Source organism: Syngnathoides biaculeatus, chromosome 23 (genome assembly GCF_019802595.1).
Source record: "Syngnathoides biaculeatus isolate LvHL_M chromosome 23, ASM1980259v1, whole genome shotgun sequence".
Taxonomy (NCBI): domain Eukaryota; kingdom Metazoa; phylum Chordata; class Actinopteri; order Syngnathiformes; family Syngnathidae; genus Syngnathoides; species Syngnathoides biaculeatus.
In genome coordinates, this window is record NC_084662.1 from 1,347,823 (window position 1) to 1,361,238 (window position 13,416).

At 45.4% G+C, this 13,416-nt stretch overlaps 1 long non-coding RNA gene across 2 annotated transcripts; it reads left to right on the forward strand.

Moving 5' to 3' along the window:
• The first annotated feature begins 260 nt into the window (after positions 1-260).
• Positions 261-12,127, forward strand: LOC133496905 (uncharacterized). 2 transcript variants are annotated; one of them, XR_009793892.1, is made up of 3 exons: positions 261-400; positions 11,505-11,617; positions 11,862-12,127. It is a non-coding gene; the product is annotated as an uncharacterized LOC133496905 (long non-coding RNA). The 2 variants fall into 2 exon arrangements; XR_009793891.1 differs by lacking the exon at positions 261-400 and adding an exon at positions 412-738.
• The last annotated feature ends 1,289 nt before the right edge of the window (positions 12,128-13,416 follow it).

Sequence of the window (13,416 nt, forward strand, 5' to 3'; positions counted from 1 at the left end):
ATAAAACCCTCTCTAATCATCCAAACATACCTTTTAACAAGTGCATAGTCTCATGATTCAGAACACCTGTAAGCTTTGAACTTGCAGGACAGCACTAAAGAACTCAAATACAGCAAAACATTTCTAAAAAAAAGTGATATCACGCAAAAAGTATCAGGAGAACAGAAGGGCAAGGACAATGCAATCACGGGGCATGCTGACATCATGATAAACAGGAAGCAATTTAAGTTTAGTATCACTTTCAAGGGGAGCAATAGGAACAGTAAAATCATCTTGAGGAGTGTGTCGGGAAGGGGGTCTAATGAGGACATAATTACCGCCGCCATCAGCTGGGGCAACAGTCGCCTTCTCAATCACATGGGTTAGAAGAGAACGAATACAAGGAATGCAACAGCATTGGGTGAGGGCTTGGTTGGGTGTTATCCGGCAAACACCACCTTTCTCAGCCAACAGTGTATCGAATTTGATTCTATTTTGGAAAGCCATAATAGATGTAGTGCTACGTTGCTCATGTACGGCTTCAAGTCTTTCAAGGATGAAATTGCCCAAACGTTGCACATTCTATGTATGTAATTTATACGGTCGACATTTTCGTTGGGAGTAACAGGGGACAGAGCATAAATTACAGGTATATTTTCAAAACCGGCGACGACCTGATCAGCCAATTTATACTCATCTGGTACACCACGGGGGACGCCAATAGGATCAATGTTGGTGGGGTCATCAGCACCGAGCCAGGTAAGTTTGGACTTACGTGAACGGTGTAATAGGCCAAGGGCATCCTTGATGTGTTCAGGAGCAACTGCCAGATCGTCTAGGGGAACAGAAGCGACGGAAATAGGCAAAAGTAAAGTTACTAATGCACATCTGCCGGTAATTTTGCGCGGGAGGCGGTCGAAGAGACGATTCCCTCCGCACCATCACCACACATCAGCACGGCCAACTGGTTGAGAGAAAGGTGTTTCCTGGGTCTCTGCACACTGATCATCAGCGATATTGCCAATTGTGGCACCATTACCATTAAGGAAAACACAGGTGAAGTTTATGTGTACGTGATTAAATACAGGTTTGTTCTTTTGAGCCGGTGTTGCCGCGTGGACAGTATCCCAAATTTTGTATTCATTTTAGTCGGCACATAATTTTTCATAAGATCTAGAACACAGATGGAGTTGACAGAAGAAAAAACAACACGTAACAAAGGTCTGGGTCCTATCCATACGACACAGTCACTCTGGGTTTTATTCACCACTTGTTTTGCCATTACTAACCAATTATTGTTTACTGTGCTAACGCCTGTCAAAACCCAAAACCAGTCATCAACAGATAGGTCTTTGTTTATAATACAACTCTTCTCTGTGATAAATATTTTCCGTGTGGGTTGTGCAAACAGCTGGCACTGATGTGGGTGTGGGTATGGGGTATTTTTGAGTGATTTCCCAGATCAAAATACCAAGAACAACAATAACACCAATTATAAGAATGCCATAGATTCCTGCTCTCCCTCTCTTGGTCCGAAAAGCAATTGGACCAGTTGTAGGAATAATGGTTAACAATAAAACAACAACAAACAATAAAATAAAAGTGCAATTAAGAGTCTGTAGGAGGGCAAAGCATAGAATAATAAAAGCTTTTCCCACCAAGCGGATGGCTTTGGAGGTACGAGCAGTAGCCTGGTGTGGGCCAGACCAAAGGGGGTCTGACCATTTACGAGAGAGTTGTTTAAGGTAGACAGATGACCACTCAGGACGATCAAGTGCAGGAGGTGGTGATGGAAGAGAGTCCTGGATATGTAAGGAGAAACTAGATGCAAAATAATGCAGTTGTGTCCAAAACAGTTTACGAGGTTGGAGTGAGGAGGATGGACCAGGCATCAGACGACCTGTAAGAAGTTCATAAGGAGAGAAACCAGTAGAGCGAGACAAAGTTTATCTCACAGGTCAGGAGAGGATTTGTCAGATAATTGGACAAGCATCTGTGGGACATAGCCCGCAGCCTGCTTGGCAGTCAAGTCGGCAGCATTATTGCCAAGGGCTGTGGTTGAAGGAACCTTGATGATAGCCACCGCCAAAGGTTTGGCCAGGGCTTTGTCTAATCGTTGCATCAGTGTCAAATGTGCAAAAGTGGTACCTTTGGCTGTTTTACAGTCATTCTGTTTCTATGCAGACAGGTCCAACACAGCAGCAGAGACAGCGTAAGCTGAGTCAGAATAGACAGTGACAGATTGTCCGACCGCCAGGTCCAGTACGAGACAGAGTGGGAGCACTTCTGCTGCCTGGGCTGAGGGAGCAGATGTTAGTATGGAAGAGGAAATAGTTAAAAATTCACCTGAGGGCTGCTGCTCCACTACGGCAGCTGCCACAGCCAAAGAACCATTCAGCCAACGGTAACAGCAACAATCAGTGAAGAGGACCCTGCTGTTAGTCAGAGGTTGGACAAAGAGAAAAGCACATGGAGGAAGAGAATCTGTAGAATAGAAGAACGATGCTCCGAGGACATAGTGGATCCTTCAGATGACACCACTCTGCCCTTGAAGCTCACCGATTTGCAAAAACACTGAAGCTTCTTTCTGGAGGCTTTGAATCCCAGCTCATGCAAACGAAGCAAAAAAAGTTTAGTTAGACAAACACGACTCTGCTGTTGGGGCTGCCAACAGGAGGTCATCAACATACATCAGGAGTTTACATCCATCTCGGAGTTCTAGATCCTGCAGCAATGATTTCAAACATTGATTAAACATTCCAGGTGTATTTTTGAAGCCTTGTGGCAACCTAGTGTATTGCAAATTGTGTCCATGATATCTGAATGCAAACAAGTTTCTACACTCGAGTGCGAGTGGGACACAGAAGAATGCATTTGTCAAATCAATCTTCTTCTTCTTCTTTTCCTTTCGGCTTGTCCCGTTAGGGGTCGCCACAGCGTGTTATCTTTTGCCATCTTAGCCCATCTCCTGCATCTTCCTCTCTAACCCCAACTGCCCTCATGTCTTCCCTCACCACATCCATAAACCTTCTCTTTGGTCTTCCTCTCGCTCTTTTGCCTGGGAGCTCCATCCTCAGCATCCTTCTACCAATATACTCACTCTCTCGCCTCTGAACATGTCCAAACCATCGAAGTCTGCTCTCTCGAATCTTGTCTCCAAAACATCCAGCTTTGGCCGTCCCTCGAATGAGCTCATTTCTAATCCTATCCAACCTGGTCACTCCGAGCGAGAACCTCAACATCTTCATTTCTGCCACCTCCAGTTCAGCTTCCTGTTGTTTCTTCAGTGCCACTGTCTCTAATCCGTACATCATGGCCGGCCTCACCACTGTTTTGTAAACTTTGCCCTTCATCCTAGCAGACACTCTTCTGTAACATAACACACCAGACACCTTTCGCCAGCTGTTCCAACCTGCTTGGACCCGTTTCTTCACTTCCTTACCACACTCACCATTGCTCTGGATTGTTGACCCCATGTATTTGAAGTCATCCACCCTCGCTATCTCTTCTCCCTGTAGCCTCACTCTTCCCCCTCCACTTTTCTCATTCACGCACATATATTCTGTTTTACTTCGGCTAATCTTCATTCCTCTCCTTTCCAGTGCATGTCTCCATCTTTCCAATTGTTCCTCTGCATGCTCCCTGCTTTCACTGCATATGACAATATCATCTGCGAACATCATGGTCCAAGGGGATTCCAGTCTAACCTCATCTGTCAGCCTATCCATTACCACTGCAAATAGGAAGGGGCTCAGAGCTGATCCCTGATGCAGTCCCACCTCCACCTTAAATTCCTCTGTCACACCTAAGGCACACCTCACCATTGTTCTGCTGCCATCATACATGTCCTGTACTATTTTAACATACTTCTCTGCCACACCAGACTTACGCATGCAGTACCACAGTTCCTCTCTTGGTACTCTGTCATAGGCTTTCTCTAGGTCCACAAAGACGCAATGTAGCTCCTTCTGACCTTCTCTGTACTTTTCCACGAGCATCCTCAAGGCAAATAATGCATCTGTGGTACTCTTTCTAGGCATGAAACCATACTGTTGCTCGCAGATACTTACTTCTGTCCTGAGTCTAGCCTCCACTACTCTTTCCCATAACTTCATTGTGTGGCTCATCAACTTTATTCCTCTATAGTTCCCACAGTTCTGAACATCCCCTTTGTTCTTAAAAATGGGAACTAGAACACTTTTCCTCCATTCTTCAGGCATCTTTTCGCCCGCTAGTATTCTGTTGAATAAGTTGGTCAAAAACTCCACAGCCATCTCTCCAAATTGCTTCCATACCTCTACCGGTATGTCATCAGGACCAACTGCCTTCCCATTTTTCATCCTTTGTAATGGCTTTCTGACTTCCCCCTTAGTAATCATTTCCACTTCCTGGTCCTTCACTCTTGCCTCTTCAACTCTTCCTTCTCTCTCATTTTCTTCATTCAACAACTTCTCAAAGTATTCTTTCCATCTATTTAGTACACTACCGGCACCAGTCAACACATTTCCATCTCTATCCTTAATCACCCTGACCTGCTGCACATCCTTCCCATCTCTATCCCTCTGTCTGGCCAACCTGTAGAGATCCTTTTCTCCTTCTTTCGTGTCCAACCTGGTGTACATGTCTTCATATGCCTCTTGTTTAGCCTTTGCCACCTCTACCTTTGCCCTACGTCGCATCTCGATGTACTCCTTTCGCCTCTCCTCAGTCCTCTCAGTATCCCACTTCTTCTTCGCTAATCTCTTTCCTTGTATTACTCCCTGTATTTTGGGGTTCCACCACCAAGTCTCCTTCTCCCCTTTCCTACCAGATGACACACCAAGTACTCTCCTGCCTGTCTCTCTGATCACCTTGGCTGTCGTCGTCCAGTCTTCCGGGAGCTTCGGTTGTCCGTCGAGAGCCTGTCTCACCTCTTTCCGGAAGGCCGCACAACATTCTTCCTTTCTCAGCTTCCACCACATGGTTCTCTGCTCTACCTTTGTCTTCTTAATCTTCCTACCCACCACCAGAGTCATCCTACACACTACCATCCTATGCTGTCGAGCTACACTCTCCCCTACCACTACTTTATAGTCAGTAACCTCCTTCAGATTACATCGTCTGCACAAAATATAATCTACCTGCGTGGTTCTACCTCCGCTCTTGTAGGTCACTATGTGTTCCTCCCTCTTCTGGAAATAAGTGTTCACTACAGCCATCTCCATCCTTTTTGCAAAGTCCACCACCATCTGCCCTTCAAAGTTCCTTTCCTGGATGCCGTACTTACCCATCACTTCTTCATCGCCCCTGTTTCCTTTACCAATATGTCCATTACAATCTGCACCAATCACAACTCTCTCGCTGTCTGGGATGCTCAGAACTACTTCATCTAGTTCCTTCCAGAATTTCTCTTTCAACTCTAGGTCACATCCTACCTGTGGTGCATAGCCGCTAACCACATTATACATAACACCCTCAATTTCAAATTTTAGTCTCATCACTCGATCTGATACTCTTTTCACCTCCAAGACATTCTTAGCCAGCTCTTCCTTTAAAATAACCCCTACTCCATTTCTCTTCCCATCTACTCCGTGGTAGAATAATTTAAACCCTGCTCCCAAACTTCTAGCCTTACTACCTTTCCACCTGCTCTCTTGGATGCACAGAATATCAACCTTTCTCCTAATCATCATGTCAACCAACTCCTGTGCTTTTCCTGTCATAGTCCCAACATTCAAAGTCCCTACACTCAGTTGTAGGCTCTGTGCATTCCTCTTTTTCTTCTGACGCTGGGTCCGGTTTCCTCCTCTTCTTTGTCTTCGACCCACAGTAGCTGAATTTCCACCGACGCCCTGCAGGTTAGCAGTGCCGGGGGCGGGCGTTGTTAACCCGGGCCACGACTGATCCGGTATGGGATTCTTTAGATGAACGCTCATATTTGTTTGGCACAGTTTTTATGCCAGATGCCCTTCCTGACGCAACCCTCTGCATTTATCCGGGCTTGGGACCGGCCTACAGATTGCACTGGTTTGTGCCCCCATAGGGCTGCATTATTTGTCAAATCAATCGCTATGAAGTATTTCAAATCAGGTGTGATGGTAGACAACATTCTGTGGGGGTCTGGTACAGGTAACAATGCTGTGGTTGTGACATCATTAACTGCTCTCAAATCATGCACCATACGATAAGTGTTTCCATCTGCTTTTAAAACTGGCCCGAGTGGTTTACACCACGAGGAGGTGGATGTTTCCAAGACTCCAGAATTCCACATGCGAGTGAGAGTGTCCTCCATCCCCTGGTTAGCAGCCGCGGGCCAAGGATGTTGAGGTCTGTAAACATGATATCCTGGAAAAACATAGATTTTAATGTGTGGTGTCTTAGTACAATGTCCAACAAAGGATCCAGAGAACCAAACTAATTTAGGCAGTTTGTTCAACAGTGACTCGGCGTCATCATGGTCAGAGTATTCACGTTCGTGTTCTCAAGTTAGGGTCTCGTGTTCTAATATGGTCATATGAGTTGTCGGAGGTGCGTCAGGAACAATGATGCAGTATGCATCAGCAGATTTGGAGATCTGTACGTAAGGGAGTGGTGAGTCCTCCCAGTCAGTCATTTCAGTCAGTTGTTTCACCATAGGTTCCAGCTGCCAGGCCTCGTGTCTTGAAGACAGATCGAGTGAAATGTGGGGTCATGACTCTTCCTGCATTTTGAACCATGTCATTTGATCTGGTGTGAGAGAGCAGGTTGCCGCTACACCCTCTCTTGCTGCGTATATATGTGGGAATGTAATGTCCCAAGCAACACCTTGTATGAATGCAAAGTTCTCAATGGGATGGATCTAGTGGAGGCAGGTAAGCCCTAAGAGTGATTAACCAGGGCTTCCACAACAGAAATTGATGTATGAGACCAGGTTTGAGCGGTGTTTTTGGTCAAGTCGGGCCCAATAAATGTCCACAGTTGGAGTTGGTTCACTCTCAGGTGTCATAAGCCATTGTCCAAAGTGGCAGATGGTGTCAGCTGGCACTGGTGTTAGTGGTAAATGTACAAATGAATGGTGGAAGGTCTGTCCAGCCAAGATTGTCGGTAGGGGTTGAGTCCATTGCAGGGCTTGTTGAGTCCCTGAGAAGCCCATCAATTGCACAGTGTGTTGTGACAATAAAGTCTGCGGGAGCGAGCTGTTGAGTGAGGAGTGTGTTGCCCCTGTGTCAACGAGAGTGTTCACTTTTCGCCCTGCAACAGAGATGGGGATCATGGCACCTGTATCACCGGACCCCTGGCTTCCTGGGAACCCCTAGTTGTACTGTACACCCTGCTGCAGGGGTGGGCCGCCAAAGCTGTCGTTTCTGGCCCCCCTCGGTTGTTGGACCAGCTACAACACCCTTGCATTGGACCTTTAGGTGGAGGAGCTGTCTTTAATCCAGTGATCGAGAGAACCACAACCAAAACATCCTAGATCATGTTGATGTTGCTGCACTCTCCCCCGGCCCAGGACCCACGTGCTTGTCGAGGTGGTTGTGCCTGCCAAAAAATTTGGTCTGGTGTGGTTTTGGACTTTTCCTTCCTATGCTACTTGTAATTTAAGAAGTTCTTTTTGGAGTTTAGTAATTTCATTATCCTTATCCTGTTGTTGGCTTGAATAAATTTTGAGGTGATGTACTTAGTGCTGTCAAAATCTAGGCTTATGGGTCAGCTTTAAGAGTGGAGAGGAATGCACAGAGCCTGCAACTGAGTGTCAGGACTTTGAATGTTGGGACTGACAGGAAAAGCTCAGGAGTTGGTTGACATGATGATTAGCAGAAAGGTTAATATTCTGTGCATCCAAGAGAGCAGGTGGAAAGGTAGTAAGGCTTGATGTTTAGGAGCAGGTTTTAAATTATTCTACCACGGAGTAGATATGGGAAGAGAAATGGAGTAGGGGTTATTTTAAAGGAAGAGCTGGCTAAGAATGTCTTGGAGGTGAAAAGAGTGTCAGATCGAATGATGAGACTAAAATTTGAAATTGAGGGTGTTATGTATATTGTGGTTAGCGGCTATGCCCCACAGACAGGATGTGACCTGGAGTTGAAAGACAAATTCTGGAAGGAACTAGATGAAGTAGTTTTGAGCATCCCAGATAGAGTGAGAGTTGTGATTGCTGCAGATTGTAATAGATATGTTGGTGAAAGAAACAGGGCAATGAAGAAGTGATGGGTAAGTACGGCATCCAGGAAAGGAACGGGGGATGGTGGTGGACTTGGCAAAAAAGATGGAAATGGCTGAAGTGAACACTTTTTTTTCAGAAGAGGCAGGAACATAAAGAGCGGTGGTAAAAGCATGCAGGTGGATTATATTTTGTGCAGACGATGCAATCTGAAGGAGGTTACTGACTGTAAGGTAGTGGTTGGGGAGAGTGTAGCTCGACAGAATAGGATGGTGGTGGGTAGGAAGATTAAGAAGACAAAGGTAGAGTAGAGAGCCATGTGGTGGAAGCTGAGAAAGGAAGAATGTTGTGTGGCCTTTCAGAAAGAGGTGAAACAGGCTCTCGATGGACAAGAGGAACTCCCAGAAGACGGGACTACTACAGCCAAGGTGCTGAGAGAGACAGGCAGGAGAGTACTTGGTGTCTCTTCAGGTCAGAAAGGGGAGAAGGAATTGGTGGTGGAACCCCAAAATATAGGAAGGTGTACAAGGAAAGAGATTAGCGAAGAAGAAGCGGGACACAGAGGACTGGGGAGAAGCCAAAGGAATACATTGAGATGCGTTGTAGGGCAAAGGTAGATGTGGCGAAGGCTAAACAAGAGGCATACTACCACATGTATACCAGGTTGGACACAAAAGGAGAAAAGTATCTATACAAGTTGGCCAGACAGAGGGATAGAAAGGTGAAGGATGTGCTGCAGGTAAGGGTGATTAAGGATAGAGATGGAAATGTGTTGACCGATGCCAGTCGTGAGCTAAATAGATGGAAAGAATACTTTGAGAAGCTGTTGAAGGAAATGAGGGAAAAAGTAGAGTGGAAAGGGCAAGTGAGAAAGACCAGGAAGTGGGAATGATTAGTTAGGCGGAAGTTAGAAAGGCACTAAAGGCAGATGACTTCCAGTTGAGCAGCCACACTGTTGACAGTAAAATAACAGCGATCCCCATCCTGATGTTTTGTTTATAAATGCCATATACTTTCAGTTTTTTTTTCCATACGTGAATTAAAGACAAAAAGGTATTTATAACATGCCCAAACAAAAGAAGAAAGTTTTCCCACAGATGACAGAAGAGACCTGTCATGGCCCTGCCGGTCCCTGTCCTGGCCGTACCGGTCCCCGATGCGGCACACACCTGCCCCAATTGGTGGAGGCGCACACCTGCGCCTCGTTTCTAGTAATTATGTCCCAGTTATATAGAACCACACGTTCGGTCTGGCCTTTGCCACATCGTTGCTTCATGCTTCGTTCCCGCACTCTCGTAATCCCGTTCCTGATCTCCCGTATACCAACGCCTGACTGCCCACTGACCTGGCTCCTACACTTGACGTTCTTTTTACTGACGCTCCCATTGACTGCCTGCCTGATCCCCGACACTGGACTGAATAAATAAGTTTCCCATGCTGCCACTACGTCTCCCAAGTCATACATTTGGGTCCAACCTGTGTTCAGGTCGTGACAGAACGATCTGGCCATAACATGTACCCAGCCGACTCAGCTGCGATCCGCCAGTCCTTGCAGATCCAGGGCAGACGTATTGCCTAGCAGGAAGCCGCTCTCCAGGTAACTAATCATTGGTCACAGGAAATGTGTGCTCTGCTGGACTTGTGGCTCACATCCATGTCGAGTGCTGCCAACCCCAGTCTGCTAACAGCCACTACCGCCCCAAGCCCAAGTCCGCCTGCACCTGCTCCACTGCCGGTCATGGACGCCCAGCGGACCGTATGTACGCCACTCTCCCGAACTGAGTGGTTCTCTGAAGACACGGGTAGTATTAAACCCTTCCTCCTCCAATGTGATCTCCATTTTGAATTGCAGCCCTCCGCCTTCCCCTCTGACCGCTCCCAGATAGCCTTCGTGATATCCCACCTGACAGGGAAAGCAGAGGCTTTGGCCACAGCCGAGTGGACCATACCTGCTGCACCGAGACATCGTTTGTGTGTTCAACGACACACATGTTTCAATACGCGTCCCCGGAATGTGAGGCGGCAGCTGCTGTGATTTGCCAGGCAAAAGAGGGAGCAGAATACAAAAGAGAAGGTGGATGGATGTTGTGGGGGAAGACATGAGGGCAGTTGGTGTTCGAGAGGAAGATGCAGGAGATAGGCTTGGATGGAAAAAGATGACACACTGTGGCGACCCCTGACAAGCCGAAAGGAAAAGAAGATCAATTATTAAGGAAATAAATGATTCAAAGTTACCTGGGACTGTGTGAAAAAGTAACGCCCCCCAAAACCTAAAACCATGACCAACAACAACTGAAAAAAAATGTTTTCTGGCAGTGAATCTTTCACATCTCTTTGGAAACAATATTTTTGGACCTCTTCCATTGCAGAATTGTTTTCATTCAGCAGAAATGGAGGGTTTTCAACAATGAACTGCCTTCTTCAGATCATGCCACTGCATTTCAATTGGATTCAAGTCACAACTTTGACGAGGCCATTCCAAAAGTCTTGGGACTTATTCAAATGTTTTATGTTGTCGTCGTTCTTTTTGGCTAGCAGTGGTTTTCGCCTTGTAACTATTTATGGATGCTATTTCACCGCTGTCTTTTCCTTATTGTTGCCATGAATACTGATCTTAAAGGTCTAATCCAGAGGCAATGTATTTGATTTGTCTATCATACAAATGTAGCTAAAATTTCAGAATTTTTTTTTTTATTCTTAACGGAACAGAAATGAAATAAATTAGTGTCAAAGTCGGTCTCAAGATTTTGTTTGAAATGTTGCTTAAATTCGGCAAGTTCCGGTTCTCTCCGGAATGTGATGTCACCTCACGACAACATTTAGACAGAGAGTGAAAAAGCTAGCAAAGATAATGAGGAAGTGTGTTGCATACGGCTGTTCTGCATCAAACGCTGATGGAGTCATCTTACATGAATGACTGAAAGTTGAACAGATTGGCAGGTTATGGACCAGGTTTGTGAAGACAAAGCGGGCGCATTGGACTTACAAATCAAAGTAGACGGTAATATGTTCCAAGCATTTCATGGAGGACTGCTTTGAAAACCCGGTCCAGCGTTCACTTGGCTTCGGCAGCAAGTAAGTAAGTGCGTGTTTAATTGTTTAGTATTGACAAGTATCTACCTCGTTGTAACTGTAAGGACAATACCGATACAGATATAACATGTGATGTTAAGGTGGTGGCAGAATTTGTACACTGTATAAAGTTAGTGTAGTGTTGACGCTGAGGTCTTCCCTCAAATTTGACTACAGCAGTGTGTGCTCTCAAATGTTCGGTGCATTATTTAAAATACGGGCTAAATGCATGTAAATAATGCAAAGAATGCAATATAAACAATGGACGTTACTCTGATCTGAGAAAATATTTCAAATTGAAAATGTGAAGGAAATGTTTCGTTTTATCTTGTAGGAGGCCAAAGTTACTACCGTGTGCCTTGTCCAACTATCCATGCGTGCCTTTCACCAAAGAGAATTGTAACCCCAAACGTAAAAGATGATCTCATGAAAAACGAAAAAGATTGGGTAAGTTCAATAACCCATCATGTTACAGTTTTCTTGTAGATGTAGTCCTCAGATATGTGAATAGGCGGGGTCAGATACATTTTAAAAATCTCAATTTGAATTAATTTCAATGCTTCATATGATTGTTGGTGTGGTATGGTTTCCAAATCCATGTTAAAAAAAATACAATACCTATAGGAGGAAGGAGTAAACCAGGACAGTAGTATCTGCATATGTATGAAGTAATGTAATTTCCATGTTTCAGGGTATGTGGAAAGCCTGTTAGAAGAGCTCCAGATCCTCGATGTGGATGCGGACCTCACGACTTCCTCTGCTGCCGCCCAAGCACCACCATCTCTCAGCAGCCAGTACACAAAACCAAGCAAAGACTTAGCTATCCGGGATCATTTTTCATGTTTTTTCAAATCAAATGGAAAAAATACTTTAGTTTTTTTTACCCCCTCTGAAACAGAACCTTTTTATGGATAACTGGCAGTAATTCAAACACTCATACTAGTAAATTTGAGTTGAACCTCCATGGGTACTGTCATTAAATCAAACAACATGAAAATGACTCATAACCTTTTTTGCGGTGGTTTGATTCTTACCTCCTGGTTCCTGTAAACTCTTGCTCTTAAATATAATTTAAGACTTGACCGGTATTTGGATGAAATTAGCACCTTCTTCTTCTTCTTTTCCTTTCAGCTTGTCCCGTTAGCGGTCGCCACAGCGTGTCATCTTTTTCCATCTTAGCCTATCTTCTTTATCTTCCTCTCTAACCCCAACTGCCCTCACCACATCCATAAACCTTCTCTTTGGTCTTCCTCTCGCTCTTTTGCCTGGCAGCTCCATCCTCAGCACCCTTCCACCAATTTACTCACTCTCTCGCCTCTGAACATGTCCAAACCATCGAAGTCTGCTCTCTTGAATCTTGTCTCCAAAACATCCAACTTTGGCCGTCCCTCTAATGAGCTCATTTCTAAACCTATCCGACCTACTCACTCCAAGCAAGAACCTCAACATCTTCATTTCTGCTACCTCGAGTTCTGCTTCGTGTTGTTTCTTCAGTGCCACCGTCTCTAATCCGTATATCATGGCTGGCCTCACCACTGTTTTGTAAACTTTGACCTTCATCCTAGCAGAGACTCTTCTGTCACATAACACACCAGACACCTTCCACCAGCTGTTCCAACCTGCTTGGACCCGTTTCTTCACTTCCTTACCACACTCACCGTTGCTCTGGATTGTTGACCCTAGATATTTGAAGTCCTCCACCCTCGCTATCTCTTCTCCCTGTAGACTGACTCTTCCCCCTCCACCTTTCTCATTCACGCACATATATTCTGTTTTACTTCCGCCAGTCCATGTCTCCATCCTTCTTATTGTTCCTCTGCATGCTCCCTGCTTTCACTGCATATCACAATATCATCTGCGAACATCATGGTCCAAGGGGATTCCAGCCTAACCTCATCTGTCAGCCTATCCATTACCACTGCAAACAGGAAGGGGCTCAGAGCTGATCCCTGATGCAGTCCCACCTCCAACTTAAATTATTCTGTCACATCTAAGACACACCTCACCATTGTTCTGCTGCCATCATAGATGTCCTGTACTATTTTAACATACTTCTCCGCCACACCAGACCTATGCATGCAGTACCACAGTTCCTCTCTTGGTACTCTGTCATAGGCTTTCTCTAGATCCACAAAGACACAATTTAGCTCCTTCTGACCTTCTCTGAACTTTTCCACGAGCATCCTCAAGGCAAACAATGCATCTGTGGTACTCTTTCTAGGCATGAAGCCATACTGTTGCTCGCA